Source organism: Capricornis sumatraensis, chromosome 1 (assembly GCF_032405125.1).
Source record: "Capricornis sumatraensis isolate serow.1 chromosome 1, serow.2, whole genome shotgun sequence".
Classification (NCBI taxonomy): Eukaryota; Metazoa; Chordata; class Mammalia; order Artiodactyla; family Bovidae; genus Capricornis; species Capricornis sumatraensis.
Window position 1 is genome coordinate 116,426,903 of NC_091069.1, and position 19,935 is coordinate 116,446,837.

A 19,935-nucleotide genomic window follows, 5' to 3' on the forward strand; every position below is an offset into this window, starting at 1 on the left:
CACCTAAGAGCTTCCCTGATGGCTCAGTGGTAAAGAATCTGCCTGCAGTGCAGGAGATTGGGTTTGATCCCTGCAAGATCCCCTGGAGAAGGAAATGAAAACCTACTCCACCCATTCCAGTATCCAGTATGGATGTGACAGTTGGACTGTAAAGAAAGCTGAGCACTGAAGAATTGATGCCTTTGAACTGTGGTGTGGGAGAAGACTCTTGAGAATCCCTTGGACTGCAAGGAGATCCAACAATCAATCCAAAAAGGAAATCAGTCCTGAATATTCATTGGAAGGACTGATGCTGAAGCTGAAACTCCAATACTTTGGCCACCTGATGTGAAGAACTGACTCATTGAAAAGACCCTGATGCTGGGAAAGATTGAAGGTCGGAGGAGAAGGGGATGACAGAGGATGAAATGTTTGGATACATCACCAACTCAATGGACATGAGTTTGATCAAGCACTGGGAGTTGGTGATGGACAGGGAAGCCTGGCATGCTGCAGTCCATGGGGTCTCAAAGAGTCAGACATGACTGAGGAACTGAACTGAACTGACCAGTATTCTTGCATGGAGAATCCCATAGAAAATCCTACTTTCTGGTAGTTGCTTGGCCTGTGGAAGCATCACTGCAAACTTCACGTGCCATTCTCCCTGCGTGCATTGGACCAAATCCCCTGTTTCATAAGGTCACCAATTACATTAGATTATGGGCTGCCTTAATGACTTCATTTTAACTTATTACCTCTGTAAAGACCTTATCTTCAAATAAGGTCACATTCTGAAAGACTACTAGGGTTAAGGTTTCAACGTATCTTTTTAGGGCACAATTTAATCCACAGCACATGGCTTGTACATTTGCCACAAATCATAGAACTGTGCATTTAAAATGTGTGCCTTGTACTATAAAGTCAATTGTAGAAAAGCTTGACATAGATGAAAAATTTTGTTGTTGTCATTGAGTGTTATGTTTTATTCAGTGGGAATTTGTAGGGTTTCAAACCCGGGAGGCAGCATCTCATGTAACCCTGAAGGAACTGCTTCAAGGAATTAAGGGGAACAGGAGTTTTGCAACAAAAGGCAGGGAGTCTGAACATCAAAAGGTTATTGTTAATTAAAGATCAGATATGTCAGGCTAAGGAATTTAGCACTTTTCTATACATGGCAAGATGCAAAAGTCTGGGCTCACTGAAATCATTCCTTTGATAAGCACCTCAGCTATCTGGAGTCGGTATCCTGTGTTTTCACATTGTGAGCATCCTCAGGGGAAATCTGACATGTAAAGTGCATATTAGAGAAGATAACTCGCCCTCTGTCTCTGAATACAATAGTGCATTATAAGGCGAACCTTGATTTTGTCCTACATTTTCCCCAAGTATGTTAAACCCAGCATATTAAACTCAGCAAATAGATAATTCTTATCCCATTTTTCCTCATGCAAGAAATTAACCAACTCCTACCAAATGTTGCTTATAGCTTACATAATTCAAGTGATTTCCTAATGAAGAACTGACTTTTTAAATACAAGGATGTGAATACAGAGTGGCAAAAATTTAGGATTCCAAGTGATTTTAAAACTTGTTACTTTGGTCTCATCAGTGGAGTGCAGGTTGAAGAGTATATTTTTTCAGTGGTAGGAAATCTCACACTGTAATAAGTTGATATCAACTTTATAAACCAAAGACTTGTGAAGTGAAAAACTATCATAAAGGTCAACAAGAATATCCTCTTTTTTGGAGACATGGAGAGGTTAGTTCTGTGCCCAAGATCACACAGCTAGAAACTGGAAACCACATTTCCTGACAACTCAGAGCCTTTCCAAGCTCCGGCTCCGTCTACACTCAGTTCTTGCTATTTTCTGTGTGAAATGCAAAAGAGAGAAAGAAGAGTCTAACACAACTACCACAGGAAAGGGAGGACAAAATTTCATGTCCAAGAAAGTAAAGCTCTAATTGCTTTGTTCATGGCAAATAGATGGGGAAACAGTGGAAACAGTGGTTTACTTTATCTTTTAGGGCTCCAAAATCACTGCAGATGGTGATTGCAGCCACGAAATTAAAAGACGCTTACTCCTTGGAAGGAAAGTTATGACCAACCTAGACAGCATATTCAAAAGCAGAGACATTATTTTGTCAACAAAGGTCTGTCTAGTCAAAGCTATGGTTTTCCCAGTGGTCAGGTATGGATGTGAGAGTTGGACTATTAAGAAAGCTGAGTGCCAAAGAATTGATATTTTTGACCTGTTTTGTTGGAGAAGACTGTTGAGAGTCCCCTGGACTGCAACGAGATCCAACCAGTCTATCCTAAAGGACATCAATCCTGGGTGTTCATTGGAAGGACTGATGCTGAAGCTGAAGCTCCAATATTTTGGCCACCTGATATGAAGAGCTGACTCATTTGAAAAGACCATGATGCTGGGAAAGACTGAAGGCAGGAGGAGAAGGGGATGGCAGAGGATGAGATGATTGGTTGGCATCACCGCCTCAAAGGACATGAGTTTGGGTAAACTCCAGGAGTAAACAGGGAGGCCTGGCGTGCTGCAGTTCATGGGTTCGCAAAGAGTCAGACATGACTGAGCAACCGAACTGAAATGAATTGCTCTGTATGATAAAAATGTAAGAATGAAAAAAACAAAATTCACTCCAAAATTCAATTAATTGTTTTATTATGTCTTTATTGTGGATATGCAGTTTTTCCCGAAATTTCTGTCATGAGGAGTTGATGTGTAAAGGCTTCAAAATTCTGTCTTAAATGGTTCTACATCTACAATTTAAGTATATTTGTAAGAGTTCATACATGTACATGCATGCATGTCCAGTTGTGTCAGACTCTTTGTGACCCCATGTACTGTAATCTGATGGGCTTCTCTGTCCACAGAATTTTCCAGGCAAGAATACTGGAGTGGGTTGCCATTTCCTCCTCCAGGGAATCTTTGTGACCCAGGGATTGAACCCCTTTCTCCTGTGAGTCTCCTGCGAGTCTCCTGTGTTTCAGACAGATTTTTTACTGGACTGGTCAATTAAAATACACTCTTATTTTTCTTAGATTGATAGAAAGTTATTTTACTTTAAACTTAGTGAAAACATAGAGAAAGAATGTCATAATCATTTTACTACTTAAAGAAAAGTGAAATTATTTTCTTCATTAAATAATATTTTTAACCAAAAAGACATAGTTACTGCAAAATAAATTATCTGAAGATCTAGTAATTTGAGATGTGATCTCTATGTAATTCATATATCACACACACACAGATATGTTTGTATTCATTCTTTCATTTCTTAATTCATTTATTCAACAAAAATTTGTTGAGCACTTATTATGGCCCTGTCTCTCTACCATTAGGTTTAAAACATAAAAATACAAAATGTTCTTTCTGTTTCCTTATCAGAAATAGATGGTAACAACTGTTAGAACAAGATAACTCCAGGCCATCTGTCAAATGTTTACCATTATCGAAAGTCTTCCTGGAGGGAGTTACTTTGGCTCACCTTACCAGCAGTAATTTAATTTTTCCAAGTTTCAAAGTGTTCTAAATGCCTCAGACACAGCAGAGAAATGAAATAAGATCCCTGACTCTGGGAAGCTTACATGCCATTGGAAGAAACAAAAATAAACAAATAAATATATAACATAACATCAAGTAGTACAGAGTTCAAGATAAACAATGAGTGTAGTAGAAAGATAGGGAGAATGTGGGGTGCTGGGGGGGTGGTGACTTGTGGTGCTGGGGGGGCACTGCTATTCAAATAAGATGGTCCAGAAAGTCCTTTCTGAATAGATGACATTTGTACAGAGACCTGAATAAAATAAAAGCAAGGCTGTGTATATCTTGGGGGAAAGCTGTTTAGTCAAAGGAAACAGCAAAGGCAAAAATGTGATAGAAACATATTTAGTATATTAAAGCAAGGAGACGAGTTACAGCAAGGAGACCAGTGTGGCCAGCTTTCATGAAAAGGGGGAACGTGAGAGAAAATGACTAAGAAACGTAGACCTTTATCTTTGCATTTTAGAGTCACTGTGATGTGAGTGTTCTGGAGGGTTCTGGAATAAGAAAGGGCACAATCTGATTGGCATTTCTAAAACACCACTTTGTTTCCTGTATGCAAATTAGGCTCTAAGAGAACAAGAGTAGGAGACGAGTTGTAAGGCTTTTTGGTGGCTGTCCAGGTGAAAGCTTGGACAAGGATGATAATGATGAAGCATGGTTGAATTTTTGACATATTTTGGAAGTAGAGCCAAAGGATTTACTAGAGTATTCTGGGTATAAGGAAAAGAAATGTGACAGTTGGGGTTGAGTAACCGAGTAAATGGTGGTGTCTGTCACTGAAATGGGAAAAACTGGAGAGAGGAAGACATCAGGGTCCAGCACAAGGGCATTGGTAAGTTTGAGATGCTCACTAGACATCTAAATGGAGGTGTCAAATAGTTCCAACATTGAAGTCGGGAGTTCAGGGAGAACTCACAGCTAGAAATAAAGATTCAGGAACCACCATCCTGTTGACAATTTTTAAAACCACAGGGTTGCATGAGAGCAATAAGAAAGGAGTGTCAATCGGGAAAGAGGAGGGCCAAAGACTGAATCCTCAACATTTTATGGACCTGAAAGAGGAGGAGGAGTCTGACAAGGAACGGCCAAAGGAGAATCAGGAAACCTGGAGAATGTGGGATTCAGGAAAACAGCAGAAGAAAATGTATCAAGATGGAAAAAATGATCAATTGAGTCAAAAGTGGTGAGAGAACAAGGTAAGGACTAAACGCTGATCACATGGGGATGATGGGGCTAAGACCTTGACAACTCAGCCAGTATTAGTGATCTCCATGAATACTAGCAGTGACTCCTGAATGAAGTAAGTGCGAGAGGGAATGGAAGGTAATGGTAATGTAGCCAACACGTAGTAGAAGTATTTGCCAAAGGTTGCGCAGGGGGGCGCCAGTAGTAAAGAACCGTCCACCAATACAAGAGACATGAGATGTAGGTTCGATCCCTGGGTCAGGAAGATCTCCTGGAGGAGGACATGGCAAACCACTTCAGTACTCTGGCCTGGAGAATCTCATGGAGAGAGGAGCCTGGCAAGCTACTGTCCATTGCGTTGCAAAGAGTTGAACATGACTGAAGCAACTATGCATGCATGTACGTGCAATAAAGCAGGGGTCCCCAACCTCCACGATCTAATGCCTGATGATCTGAGGTGGAGCTGATGTAATTAGTAATAGAAATAAAGTGCATAATAAATGTGATGCTCTTGAATCATCCCCAAACCATATCCAGGCCCATGGAAAAACTGTCTTGCATGAAACCGCCCCTGGTGCCAAAAATGTTGGAGACCACTGAAAGAACAGAGATTGGTGGTAGGAACTAGAGGAGAAACCATTTCATATAGTCTAGATTTTCTAGTTATAACTGTAAAATAGTTTCTGCCCTACAAACAATTTCATGTTGCTGGGAGTTTCTACATACACAGGCCTTTTCTTAAATTATAAATTTTAATTTTCATATTGGCCATGGTAAAATAAATTTGAGTTCAGGATGCACTTTTGATATCTGCAAATGTTCAGCAGGAAAAACTGCTGAGAAATGTAAAGCAATATTTAGTTTCATTTAAGCCACCCAGCCAACTCCAGGAGTTGGTGATGGACAAGGAAGCCTGGTGTGCTGCAGTCCATGGGGTCACGAAGGGTTGGACACGACTGAGCAACTGAACTGAACTGAAAGCCACCCAGCATCTGAGAGTTCTTCTCAATTTCCCAGAGGACATAACCATTGCCATGCACACCAAAACTCAATAAGTACTAGTTAGATTGAATTTGACACCACCAAATCCAGAGAAATTAAGGGTAAAAGAAATACCAAAACAAAATATCTGAGGTTGCCTGTAGAGGAAGATTCTGCCAAGAAATCTTAAAGACCACTTTCATAAAATGTGGTACAAAGTTGAAGCAATTATGTGTGCAATTTGGATAAGCTACATCAAAATAAAATTTGGGAAAGCTAGATAAAGCTGGATAAATTAACCAAATCACCCAACTGAAAGAGCGATGGATCCAGGCAATTTCTCATATTCTTAGTTTATCCCTTGTGTTTTATATAACAGAAATAAGGACTGAGCTCTTTCCAAAATGTTATATTAATTCTCCCTGTAATCATTAGAGATTTTTTTTCCCCCTGAGTTGGTCAGTATTCACAAGATCATTTCCTTTAATTAGAATGATTTTGACTGTGTGCTCTGGGTCAAACATCTCCTCACTGTGCACTCAAGACTCCATCCTCAGGAGAGGAGAGACAGCCTTATGTCTCCAGAGCCCCAGAGTGAGACCACCCCTCCCTGGCCTTCATACATCATTCAGGAGCCTTGAATTATGGGCTAATTTTATGGGTCAACTCAAGAAGCTCTAACTCCTAAGTGGCCTTCATTGCCTCTAACCACCCCCATCCTGTCACATCCCTGGCTCTATTCCAGTCCCTGACTCTGTCCTGAAACTCTTCTGCTGTGCCCTCTGGGACTCACGCCAGACATCCTCAAAACATCCAATCACTTCAACTCTCCTCTGGGGCTTTACCGCCCTTCCTAAAGAAAGAGAAAGAAAGAAAGAAAGAGAAGTTGCTCAGTCGTGTCTGACTCTTTGACACCCCATGGACTGTAGCTGACCAGACTCCTCCACCCCTGGGATTTTCCAGACAAGAACACTGGAGTGGGTTGCCGTTTCCTTCTCCAGGACTGCCCTTTCTAGCCCAACAGATAACTGGATCTCCCCAAGGGCAAGCTGCCCCTCAAATCCCCTCAAGAGGTAGTGACTTTCTCCCACCACCTCATACCCTGAGCAGGGAGCTTAGGAAAAGTCTTCCTGGGTTTTCACTTCCATGCCAGTCTATTCTTCCTAAAGACCTAGCTTTGCATTCCTCTTGTATCTCAAAAACTTTAGCATCCAGCTCACTGCCTTTCCCTCTTCATTTCTCTTTTTTTAAATATTTACTCGTCTGAGTTGGTCTTAGTTACTGCATGTGGGATCTTTAGTTTCAGCATGTAGGATCTAGTGCCTTGACCAGGGATCACACCCAGGCCACCATGCCTTAGGAGTGTGCAGTCTTAGCCACTGGACCAGTAGGGAAGTTCCAGTCCCAGTGAGATCTTGATTCATATTAATGATGTTCCCAGTACCACAACTCTTCACTCATGAAATGCCTCTCCGCCATAATCTTGATCTGAACAGTTCCTCAATCAGACTCCCCTGGTCATAACACAGACCTTGTCAAAGTGAATAAATGCAACTCCTCCTTAACCTCAATTTCAAAAATTCTGTTCTCTGACAAACAACTATCCTGCTGCTCAGCCGCTTTCCACTCACACTTCTCAAGTCTTCCTTTTCCCTCTGATCCAAACTTAAACACCATGTCAATCATTGTAAACCCTCCCTGGTGAACACTCTCAATCTCTTGCTCCTTTATCACTTTGTAACCCATCTTTAGCAAAACTTGAACCCTAGTCAAGCTCATCTTTCTGCCTTCCCTGCACTTGATCTCTGCAACTAAATGTGGCAAGAGTAAAAAGGCTGGGGGGACATGCTGGTTGGTGTCATTTTAAATTCATGGCTTCCAATTTCAAGTGGTCTCTGTTCCTGCCCCCAAATTATGCTACATTCCCTTAGAACACCTACTCTCTCACTTACTAAATGACCGTAATATACCTTCTCCTCTATCCTGGACTTCCTTGTTCACTCAGATGGTAAAGAAGCTGTCAGCAGTACAGGAAACCAGGGTTCAATCCCTGGGTTGGGAAGATCCCCTGGAAAAGGAAATGGCAACCTACTCTGATATTCTTGCCTGGACAATTCCATGGCCAGAGGGCTACAGTCCATGTGGTCACAAAGAGTCGGACATGACTGAAGCACCTAACACTTTCTTTCCTCTATCCTGAATCTTTGATGACATCATTCCAACCTTTCATCACACTCTTAAATAATAAGCTTTCTTTTCACTTCACTGAGAATATTCAGATCATCAGATGAGAACTTCCTCAAGTTGACCCACCTACCTTCATTGGCCCCCACACACTATAATTTTCTCCTGTTACTATGATCAGTGATCCTGAGAGAGTGGTCCCGAGCGCAGTAGCATCAGTATCACCAGGGATATTAGAAATGTAAATTCTCAGATGGACTCAGACCTACTGAATCAGAAACTCTGGAGGCGGAGCCTAGCAATCTGTATTCTACCAAGTCCTTGGAGTGACTTTGGCACATACTAAAGCTTAAGAGCCATCTGGGAAACATTTTGCTTAAAAGTCCTCCCCCAGAAACTGTTTTTAAATTTTAGGGGATAAGAGATGGATGGAAGAAGTTGTAAAAACTCCTCTAAGTGATTCTAATGGGCAGTTTTGAAAATCACTGCTATGACTCAATGGTCAACACTCATATCTAAGGACAACCTTTCAATATGATCAGTAGCTTCCTCCGCCCTTGCCTCCTCAAAGACTTTTCTCCAGCCATTTCTTCTCTCTCCCTCTCTTGCATCTTTGATTTTTTTTCTCTGCTAGAGCATTCTTATCTCCCTAAAACATGCTATATTACCTCTTGCTAAAAAAAATTCTCTTGACTCTATCTCCAGATACTGCCCTATTTTTCTATTTATCTTTATAGCAAAATATTTTTTAGAATGAGATCTTTTTGATATTTTTTTGATACAAAACACTCTTGAGAGACACCTCTACTAATTATTTCCAATGCATATCTTTCCATTCCCATTCTCATTAAACTCAGTCTAATCAGCTTGTTTCCCCACCATCCTAGGAAATTTGGACTTGCCAAAAAAAAAAAAAAAAAAGACCTCCATGTTACTCAAGCCAATGGTAAAGTTTCAGTCCTCATTGTACTTGATTTATCAGCAGAAGTTGACACTGTTGAGCTTTCTCTCCCACTGGAAACCCTTCCTTCATTTTGCTTTCAGGAAACCATCTCCTCTTCTTTTTTTTTTTCTCCCTACTGTGCTGGCAACTCCTTCTCTGTCTCCTTTGTTGATTTGTCCTTAATGTTAGAGTCTCCAGACCCATCTTTGGTCCCCCTTTCCTGTCTCTCCACACTCACTCCCTTGGCGATCGCATCTCATTTAATGAATTTAAAGACCATCCAACACTAACATCTACAAAATTGCTAACTCCCAGTAAGACCTTGCTTCTAAACTCAAGACTGATAAAGCCATCTATCTATTTACCATGTCCCGACAGACACTTCAGACTCAAGTGAACTCAACCTCAGACTCAACTGAACTGAACAGACACCTCGGGCTCAACATGTCCTAAACTGATGGCTAAACTTTCCTCCAAATGTGCTGCTCCTTCCACAGTGTTCCCCATCTCAACCAATGGTCACTTTGTCCTTCCGGCTAGGAGTCATCCTTGATTCCTTGCCTTCCCTCTTTTGTTCACACACGCATACCCTATTCAGCCTGCCAGCAAATCCTGTTTGCTCTACTTTTCAAATGTATTTGGAAATCCAGCATTTTTTATCACCTTCCCTGCATCCATCTATATACTATCATCTTTCTTGCCTGAATTAAGCAACAGCATCCTCGCTGGTCTCACGAGTCCATCCTTGTCTCACCACAGTCTATTATTAATTAGCCCAGCATCCAGAGAGATGCCTTTAGGATATCTAACCCTGGTCACCTTTTCACACAGAGCTCTCCAACAGTAAGAGAGAAGGACTTGACATGTCCCAATAGAGCCATCCAGTTCACCTCAGATGTTTCTGGGTATGGAGCAGGGAGAAAGGGTCTAGGGTGGGAGTGGACTGAAGACATTTGGCGTGAGCTCTGAGGCCAGATCCTGGCTGACATGAAGAGGAATAACGAGGATGTCCCAGTGATTATGGGGGAGCCTTTTTGAATACAAGGTCAACAGAACTTGAAAATCTTGCCCAGTTTAGTAATGAAATCTGTTTAGCTTTATCCAAACCCAAGTGAATCTTTAACTAGAGATTTAACTGAGTTTCACCACTGGTGACTTAAGATTCCTATTCAAACAGGTAAAGTCTAGCAAGACAGAAGTGCCTTCACATCACACATTTAAAGTGAATGTTGTAAATGTTATACAGTCTGTAAATCATTTCAGCTGCTTAATTAGACGTAAAGCCAGATCTCAGAAATGTATAGCAGAAACAGCTTTAGTCTGAGATATGTGATTAGTCAGTGTTTTCTATCTGCTGGCAGTATACTGATCCTCCATTTTGTGAGTTTGTAGGCGAAAGTAATTTTAACTCAAGTAATTTTGCATGGATGAATTCTCAGCACGTCAGTGCCCTTATTCTTGGCATGTGGAAAAGCCCAAAGCCCTGCATTTCTCTCAGCCTTTGGATCTATCATTTGCTCTATAGTTTTCTTGCTCCCTTAGTTCATCTTCCCCTCATTGAAATTAGGAAATTTTATTCTTTTGTGAATGAAGCCCTCTTGACACCAACCTACCCCAAATGCAGGTAGATAACCCATAAATAATTTAAAGTTAAAAGAGCTGTCACTCTGAGGATTTCACTTGAATCTTGTTCTTAGAAGCTTCCTTTCATGTGAGGATCTGAACACTTTTTTACCAACATTATTGGATGATGATACCTGACAGTCTTCCTGCAGGTGCCTAGGCCTGCTTTGAAAGTCTCTACCTCTGCCTTAAGCCTGCCAGGAGGACTCCATTGTTTCCAGAGAAATAAAACGATGCTTTGTAAAGTTTTTCCATTGTGGTGGTTGATATCTTTCCATTGACCCACTGGAATGTCCTTTATACTCTGGTAGAAATGTAGGACACAATTTGAATAGGCAGTATCTAAAGTCGATGCCCATTTTATATACCAATATCAAGTTTACAAATATAAACTGATGTGGCAGAACAATTATTTTCTTTCAATTCACAGGAGGATCCATAACTCCTTGATTTATTATAATGGGATGTGTTTACTTGGTAGAGATCTGAATGTGACAATATGAAATGGACATTTAATATGGACCTAATTGCTCCATGGGTAAAATTAGGTGCCATTCCCTTCTCCAGGGGATCTTCCCGACTCAGGGATCGAACCAAGGTCCCCTGCATCACAGGCAGATTCTTTACCATCTGAACCATGAGGAAAGCCCCCATAATAACTTGTATTTCTTTTCTGATTAAGAGGTCAGCTTTTAAAATAATTTTTATTTTTGGCTGCCCCGGATCTTCATTACTGCATGCGCTTTCTCTATTTGCAGCGAGCAGAAGCCACTCTCTAGTTGCAGTGCCTGGGCTTCACATTGCAAAAGCTTCTCTCCTTAAGAGCACGGGCCCTAGGGCACTTGAGTTTCAGGAGTTGCAATGTGTGGGCTCAACAGTTTCGGCTCAATAGTCGTGGCGCACAGGCTTAGTTGCTCGTGGCATGTGGAATCTTCCCAGATTAGGGCTCAAACCCATGTCTCTTGCATTGGCAGGCAGATTCTTTATCACTGAGCCACCAGGGAAGCCCAGTCACTTTTATTTATGGTTAGAAATGGGGAATATATATAAATGCAAACGAGTCCCACGTGGCAGTCACAGAGATTTGTCGCTCAGATGCCTGTTCGAGGAAGGAATCATTGCCCAGCCTCCAGGAACGTGGCTGGCTGACCACCTCCAAATGTCATCTCCTTCGGCAGGCATCCACCTCAGGTTCCCAGATGAAGTCCTGCTTATCTCAGGGCAGCCCCCAAACAGGAACCAAGTAAGGCTATGGTGGCCAAATTTATGGCAACCAAAGTCAAGGAAATGGTTGACACTCCACCTTCCAACACAGGGGGCATGGGTTTGATACCTGATCAGGGAACTAAATTTCACATGCTGCAACTGAAAACCCCATAAGCCACAACTAAATAAATATTTTTTAATAATATAATTTTAAGGACTAGCCACGGATTAGCCATTTCTGCCCAAAGCACCCCCTTCTAATGGGCTGTCTTTGCTCCTGAACTCCTACTGGCCTGGGAGAGACTATCTACAACACAATCTGACAGTCCCCTTGCTTAATATTCCTTCCTCCCTTTTTTTCCCCCACCACTGTTAACCCCAATAATTCATTTTTTATTTTGATTGAAGTCGAATAATACACATAACATAAAATTTACCTTATTAGCCTTTTTAAAGTATACAGTTCAGTATCACTCACATTGTTGAGATGGAAATTCTGTACCCCTTTAACAACTTCCCATCCGACCCCCCCTGACCCTGGCAAGCACCGTTCTACTTTGTGTTTCTATGAATTCGACAACTTTAGAACAGTGTCCCCAACTTTTTGGTGCCGGGGATTGGTTTCATAGACGACAATTTTTCTATGTACCAGGGTAGGTGTGTCGCAATGGTTTTGGGATGATTCACGCAAGTTACATTTATTATGCATTTTATTTCTGTTATGATTACATCAGCTCCACCTCAAATCGTCAGGCATTAGATTCTGGACATTGGCTCTAGATGATTTCATGTAAACAAAATCACATGATATTTGTCTTTTTGACAGATACAGAGTATAATGTCCTCAAGTTTCAAGAATGTGTCAGAATTTCAATCCTTTGTTAAGGCTGCATAACATTACATTGTATGTATTAACTGTATTTTGTTCATCCTTTCATGTGTTCATCCAGCTCGGGTTGCTTCCACCTTTTGCCTATTATAAATAAGATTGCTGTAAGGGACTTCCCCCAGTGGTCCAGTGGTTGACACTCCACCTTGCAATACAGGGGGCATGTGTTTGATACCTGATCAGGGAACTAGATTTCACATGCTGCAACCTAAGATCCTATGAGCCACTACTAAATTAATATTTTTAAAATAATATAATTTTAAAAATAAATAAATAACACTGCTATGGAAATGGGTATGTAAATACATCTTTGAGACATTGCTTTCAATTCTTTTGGACATATACCTGGAAATGGAATAGCAAGATCATGTGGTAAAGATATTTTTAGGTTTCTGAGGAAATACCATATTGTTTTGCATTCCCCATGGCAAATGTTAAAGATTTTACTTCCTCCACATCCTCATCAATACTTGTTACCTGTTAATTTTATTTTTTGATAGCAGCCATCCTAATGGATTCAACGTAGTATCATGCTGTGATTTTGATTTGCACTTCCTTAATGATTTGTGATGTTGAGTACCTTTTCACATGCTTATTGGCCATTTGTACATCTTCTTGACAAAAGTGTCTATTTAAGTCCTTTGTCCATTTTCTTTTTTTAGTTGGATTATTTGGGGGGTTTTATGGTTGAGTTGTAGTTGTTTATATATTCTAGATATAAACCTCTTTTCAAATATAGAGTTGGGAAATATTTCCTCCCATTTCATCGGTTATCTTTTCACTCTGTTGACTGTGTCCTTTGATGCACACATGTTTTTAATTTTGATACAGTCCAACTTGTCTATTTTCATTTTGTTGGCTGTGCTTTTGGTGTCATATCCAGGAAATCATTGTCAAATCTGACGTTATCAAGATTTTCCTCTTTTTTATTCTAAGAGTTTCATAGTTTTAAGTCTTATATTCAGGTCTTTGATCATTTTGAGTTTAACCTTTTAGTGTATGGTATGAGATAGGGGTCTAACTTCACTCTTTTGCATGTGGATATGCAGTATTGCTAACACCATTTGTTAAAATACTAATAGTCGTTTTGCATTCCCAACTTTGTCACCGTGTCTGCTTCCCAGATAACCCAATTAGCACATCCCTGAATCACAGGTAGTGACTGCTAAGGTTCTGTATCTATCCTCCCAGTCCTTCACTATCTCTCCTCTTTCTCTCTCCCTCCCAGGCACGCACACACACACACCCTCTTCATATTGCTGTATATACTGCTCTTTAAACACAATGATATGTATATATTTCTGTTTTCATTAGATATTTTCAGCACCATTAAGTTTAAAAATTCTGTAGTGACTCATTGTGTGGAGGCACCATTATATGCTTAAAGAAAGTGAAGTCACTCAGTCGTGTCCGACTCTTTGTGACCCCATGGACTGTAGCTTACCAGGCTCCTCCTTCCATGGGATTTTCCAGGCAAGAGTACTGGAGTGGGTTGCCATTCCTTCTCCAGGGAATCTTCCCGACCCAGGAATCGAACTCAGGTCTCCCGCATTGTAGGCAGACACTTTACCTTCTGAGCTACCAGGGAAGTTCTTATCTGCTTAAGCAATACATCATTTTAATGACCATATTTTAAAAGATTGCTTCTTTTTTTTTGAAAACATCATGTTTTCTTTAAAAGATTGACCTGTGAAAAAGTATATGCTTGAATTCTAGAAAGAAAACTGTTCAAAACGTATGACTATTGTTTCAATTATTCTCATTTTCTTTCTTCCTTTACAGACTTTTGTGTAAAATCCATAAAAATGAATATCTAGGCTTCCATACCTTAACTAAAAATAGAATTTACTAGAACCTTCATATCATAAACCAGGAGATCTAAAAATGAACTTCATCCAGTCTGGTTGGAACTGATAGGATTTTAATTCCTTGAGGCACAAGATGCCCTGAGATGGCAAAGCTACTTAGTACTTCTTTTATTGTATTTGACCTCAAGTCTGACCAATGCTAAGATACCCACTCTCCAGCAGTCTGCAAGCTCTCTTTGTCTTGGATCTCCTTGGTCTAACTCCAAGAGTCTACCGACTTCACTGGCTGCTAAAACTCTGAAAGGTTCCTATTAATAACAGTAGGGCAGGAGTAACTACTGGCAGAGCAACGCCACACAAGACAGGAAACCAAGTTGCCTTCTGGCCTTGCACTCGCTCTGTAACTCTAGTTACATCACTAACACATTCTGAGCTGTGTTTTCCCCATCTCTAAGTTAGCAATAGTAATCACCTTCTCAAAATTGTTATGAGCTGCAAATAAGGTAATAAGGGAAATAACTTATAGAGGACATGATAAAAATTTTAGTTGTTTTTCTTAATAATTAGTGAGTGTGGTGCAAGTGTGTAAGTAACCAACAAGGTCAGTTCCCTGGGCTTCTTGAGGAAACAGGAGGGCAGGCAAATCTCAGTGTTCACAGGTAACAAGCAGCTTCACTCATCACAGCTTGCTACATGTTTGTCAAGCTGAGTCAAGGCTCCCAAACACTACTCACTGATGGACTGATCTGTGGGTTTCAGTCAACCGCAGCTTTCTAACCACTACCGAGTATCTGTAACAATCAGCAATGAAGATTTTGTTGCGTCCTCCAACATTGAGCAGTGCCCCGCAGGTCTAAGTCCTTCTCACTGAAACAAATAAAGGTTCCAGGGTGGGTTGGCAATACCCTGGAGGAACAAGAAAATTCCATTTGTTCCAGGCCATTTGATACTGTCTAAGGGTGAAGTCACTGAAACTCAGAAGTGAAGGAAGTGCAGACTGCCTTCGTGACTCTCGGGAAAAGTTAAATCCTCCATAAAAGTACCAAAGGGCAAGCCAACCTGGAATTCTACATCCTCCAGCATTCTCAGTCTCTGAGGTATAAAAAACAACTCCATCTGAGGAAGTTTCCACATCCATCTTACTTCTCTTCACTCCCTCCCCCACCCACCCCCATTTCAATCAAATGCTTCTGAAATCAATGGACTCCAACGGATTTTGAATACAGAGACGAAGAGAACGTTCACCGTGGTCCCTCTCTGTGATTATAAGTGCCCTCGACTCTACTTTAGTCAAGAAAGGAAGAAGCTGTTTTCTGCTTCTTGTATTGAAACACCTGAAATATGACCCTGTTTAATCTTTCAATCAAAAGGAACTAAAACTGGAATCAAGGATTCGGTCTGCTTCTGAGGGAAGGATCAAGACTTCAGCAAATAGAAAAATCGGTTTGACATTGTTGAGGATTCAGGATACAACCCTGTGTTAAGCAGGCACCCTAATTCAGTTCAGAATCTTCCCCTGGCAGCATGGTGGCAGGGATTGTTCACATGGGCTCACTGAGAGAAAAACATTTACCGGCGGTGAATTAAAATCAGAATTTCTGTTCCCTAAGCTCCTGTGCTTCAGCAGGTAGAGAGAAAGAGGCAAAAAGGGAATAAAAAGAGAAACAATATTTTATGCTTAAAAGAGTTAACAGTATCCATGTAGGTTGCATGTCTGGATAAAACTAGAAGGGGATATACAAATAGCATCTATCCTCACACGCATATTTGAAAGAAGTCAAAAGTCTACACGTCTCTCAGAATAATTCTTCAGGAATAATCGTTCCACTATCATATGTAAAGTAGGTAGGTGGTGGGAAGCTGCTGTATGGCACAGGGAGCTCAGATTGGTGCTCTGTGAGGACCTAGAGGGGTGGGATGGGGATGGGGTGGAAAAGAGGCTCAAGAGGAAGGGGAATATATGTATTCAGTTCAGTTCAGTTGCTCAGTCGTGTCCGACTCTGCGACCCCATGAACTCCAGCATGTCAGGCCTACCTGTCCATCACCAACTCCTGGAGTCCACCCAAACCCATGTCCATTGAGTTGGGGATGCCATCCAGCCATCTCATCCTCTGGTGTCCCCTTCTCCTCCTGCCCTCAATCTTTTCCAGCATCAGGGTCTTTTCAAATGAGTCAGCTCTTCCCATCAGGTGGCCAAAGTATTGGAGTTTCAGCTTCAACATCAGTCCTTCCAATGAACACCCAAGGCTGATCTCCTTTAGGATGGACTGGTTGGATCTCCTTGCAGTCCAAGGGACTCTCAAGAGTCTTCTCCAACACCACAGTTCAAAAGCATCAATTCTTTGGCACTCAGCTTTCTGTATAGTCTAACTTTCACATCCATACATGACTACTGGAAAAACCATAGCCTTGACTAGATGGACCTTTGTTGACAAAGTCATGTCTCTGCTTTTTAATATGCTGTCTAGGTTGGTCATAACTTTCCCTCCAAAGAGTAAGCATCTTAATTTCATGGCTGCATCACCATCTGCAGTGATTTTGGAGCCCAAAAAATAGCTTATTCACACTGTTGCACAGCAGAAGCCAACACAGTGTTGTAAAGCTACCAGGGAAGTTGTAAAGCTATTACCCCCAAATTAAAAATGTATTTTAGTTTAAAAAAATGTTCCAACATTTCCATGGAGTCAGTCCCCTGTCCTAAATCCTTCCCATCTAGCTCTAGCCAGCATCCTATACCTCCTTCAGCCTCTACCTTGGCTGTTCCAATCCTATGGAAAAGTTCTCTAAATTTCCATTTTCTTAACTCTAAGATGAGGCTAATTATACTTTTATTGGAGGCTTGTGCAGAGAATTGAGTGAAATACTATGTAAGTAGCTCTTGAACAATGCTTGGCACATAAAATGTCCTCATTAAATAAACTTATGTTAATTTATCACAAAAAATTCAAATTAATTTTCCTGTTTATAATCCTAAAATTACATTCCAGAGCACCCAGAATAAGTTCAGACTTCTAAGTTTAGCTTCTATGAACTTCATAATCTGCCTACTTTTAGCTTCATCTCCTTACTCATCCCAAATGCCACATCTTCCCTAGACATGTGGGACAACTGTGGTTTTCAGCACATACCATGCTAGACCCTCAGCATATCCACATGGCTGTCATCTCCTGAATTCCTTTATTCTTTTCATGAGCTTCTTTTTATGAAGATTCCTATGCATCCTTTAAAACACAGATCACATCTCAGAGTTGGATGGGAAATGTCCTCTTTCCCCACAATTGTACCTACATCTTTGAGTAAGGACATCAAAGCTTTTGTCATTTTGTTCTATTTGTACTTCTTAACTTGATTCTCTATACCTACCCCATCAATCCAGTACCATAACTTCTATCAGGACAAGGGTCTTGTCTATGTCTTCGCATCTTCCTATGCCTGGCACACAATCAGTGTTCAACGCAGATAGATGAAGGAAGGACAGAAGGAAAGAAAGGAGGGAGGGAAGGAGGGGTAAGAGAGGAGCAAACAGGAAGATAAAAGTAAATGGATGCAAAAGGGAAAACCAACTCTATTTCTTACTATGCTTGAGTTCCCTGGTATTAGTTGTTCACCTCCCAAAAGCTCACAGACTTGCATCAGGAGATGTCATAATCCCCTATATGGACAGTGCTGGTCTTTGTCTTCCTGCAGACAGTCTCCCAGGTGGCTTTTGTTCTGTACTATTCCACCGAATCCTTGTCACCAGCTTTTTTTTTTTTTTTTAACCCACTGTGATCTGCTGATCTTCATCCTAACAAATGATCTTTTATTAATTCTGGAGAGATTTATCCTTTTGACATTTTACAGTGCCCTTTCAATGATGGGAACAAACGGACAGCCTGTGACAAAAGCTGGAGGGAGAAGTTTGTGCTTTCCTAGTATTACTTCCCAGTAACTCGGGGATTCACTGGACAAAGATATATTTGAGCACCTGCTCTTTGTCTGATAGTGCATGATGCACAAGAAATACAAAAGTTGATAAGTGATGGTCCTAGTTTGAGTGATGGTCCTAGTTTGGCAAGAGCTCCCAGATGAATGAGTTCTGTCAGCTGGCATTGTTTTGAGTCCCTCCTGTGTATCAGACACTGTACTTGCTGCTGGGGAAACAACAGTGAACGACTGAAAAAGTCCCTCTCTTCAAGGCAGTGACACCCTAGAAAGGAAAGCAGACAATAAACACTCAGGATGCCCTGAGGATAAATGAATGAAGAGGAACAAAGGTGAGCACTGTCAATTATCCACTCCAAGTTGACCAATCAAGAGGTGACTGTACACTTCTTAGAGTAGGGTGGTAATGGTGGTTAAAAACAAACAAACAAAAACTACTAAATTCTGTACAGCCAACTGATTCTGCTGACAGATTGTTCTATTTCTTTTTATTTTTAAAAATTCTGGCTGTGCTGGGTCTTCATTGTGGCACATGGGCTATAAAACTTGTGAGCTCAGTAGTTGCAGTGCAAGGACTTAGTTGCCCCACAGCATGCAGATCTCAGTTCCTTGACCAGGGATCAAACCCATGTTCCACTGGACTACCAAGGAAGTTCCCATGCTGATAGATTAAACACAAGTTATTAAAGAGAAACATGAGTCTCCCTAATGTAGGTATTTTGGATTATATATCTGAGAGAAAAAGAGCTGTCTTTACTTGAGCTGGAAAAGTCAGCAAGGTGAGTAGGTTTTTTCAGTGAAACAGGAAGCAAGATCATGATCAGAGAGTAACGAACGGAGAGGAAATGTGGAGAAGAGAGGCGAACTGGTTGTCTGGGAGAGTATTTAATTGCCTATTCCCTCTGAGGTTTAGAGGAAGATGAATGATAAAATGTTTAACGTTATGCAGTATGCTTAAGATGCCTAGAAAGAATAACAGTATTTATATATAATCACTATGAGATGTAATCACGAAAAGACATACGGTATACATTTCAATCAGGATGTGTTGTGTTGGTGGAACTGTAATAGTGATATAACTTATCACAATAGGGCTTCAGGCCATCATTCTCCTGTATTAGAGTTAAGACGGGAGCATTTTGTATTTAGGAAAGAACTGTTTTATTCTTTGTGAATTAGGATAAAGGACCACCAGTCCTTTAAGAATAAGATGCTTCTTTACGGCAGGAGAACTTATAGATCATGAGTAATGGCTTATGCTACAGAAATAAATGAATATTCACCAACTGCAGAGAAGAGCATGGTTAACTCCTCTCTGCAAGGACATTAACTTCTTGAATGTCCAGCTTTATTAAATATTTAGCTGCAGTTGAAAACCTGTGAAACCTTCAGTCCATACATTAGAAGAATTAGAATGCATCTCAAAGTTTATCATCTGTATTTTGACCAAGGAACACCGGGTGGATTTTGCTAGTGCTTTATGTAGGATGTATTGAGTTCTTAAATTTCAATAAATAGAATTTATCCCCTGTTTACATGATAAAAATGTGTTTTAAGATGGAATAAATGATGAAGGGTGGCAAATTTTTCTGTTGGTCAAAATAAAATGAAGGCTGAGGTTTACCTTTGAAGTTTACCATTTTAGAGTCATT